The sequence below is a fragment of the Chiloscyllium punctatum genome, chromosome 36 (genome assembly GCF_047496795.1).
Source record: "Chiloscyllium punctatum isolate Juve2018m chromosome 36, sChiPun1.3, whole genome shotgun sequence".
Lineage (NCBI taxonomy): Eukaryota > Metazoa > Chordata > Chondrichthyes > Orectolobiformes > Hemiscylliidae > Chiloscyllium > Chiloscyllium punctatum.
Window position 1 is genome coordinate 35025232 of NC_092774.1, and position 819 is coordinate 35026050.

Sequence of the window (819 nt, forward strand, 5' to 3'; positions counted from 1 at the left end):
ATGTCACTGAAACCTGGATGGGAATCTCTAGATTATGTTGTAAAAACATCGGTATGATGTTATTCACACTGCGCTGTCACCAACTGAACGAAGCGGCTGTGAGTTTAAATCCCGTGATGAACAGTTTGTGTTCGACTTCTCACATTGCGGGGACCTGAGCATTGACCCAAACAATGGGCACACCACCTCCCTGACACAGTGTTTACAAATCAAACTGTCAGCAAAGATTCACGTGTGATCGAAAGTTTCCACAAAGAACTTTTGACACAACCGACATACGGAGTGAACGTACTCCTTTCTTAATTCGAAATGTTAGATGTCGATGGTAGCGAGCCTGACGCGATTTGAACACGCAACCTTCTGATCTGGAGTCAGACGCGCTTCCGTTGCGCCACAAGCTCACAGATGCACCATGCGCTCTATTCATGTTTAAGGGAAGTGATCGCACTACAATGATTTTACGTTCATGTCTGTTCTGTTTATCCCCCTTCTCTTTCTGTTTCTCGAAACACTTTCCAACTCTCTCTCAATAAAAATCTGAAAGAACTGCGGATGCTGTATATCAGAAACAAAAAACAGGAGTTGTCGGTGACCCTTCCACAGAACAGATGGTGGTTGGGAAAATGTCGGTTTATATTTAGGAGATATTGTGGGAGGAAGGTGGAGATCAGGACAGAGCCCAAAGAGAAGGCAGAAATGTTGGACAGAAAAAGGAGTTCATAACGGTCTGCGTGGGAGGGTTAATGGAGACTGTTCGTGGCTACATAGTGTGGAATGACAGACTATGTGATAACAAGGCTTGGTGTGTGTGGGAGGGAC

The 819-nt window shown here is 45.1% G+C and overlaps 1 non-coding gene across 1 annotated transcript; it reads right to left on the minus strand.

Annotated features, from left to right (window-relative positions):
* Positions 1-329: 329 nt before the first annotated feature.
* trnaw-cca (transfer RNA tryptophan (anticodon CCA)) lies at positions 330-401 on the minus strand. Its single transcript has one exon. It is a non-coding gene; the product is annotated as a tRNA-Trp (tRNA).
* Between the last annotated feature and the right edge of the window lie 418 nt (positions 402-819).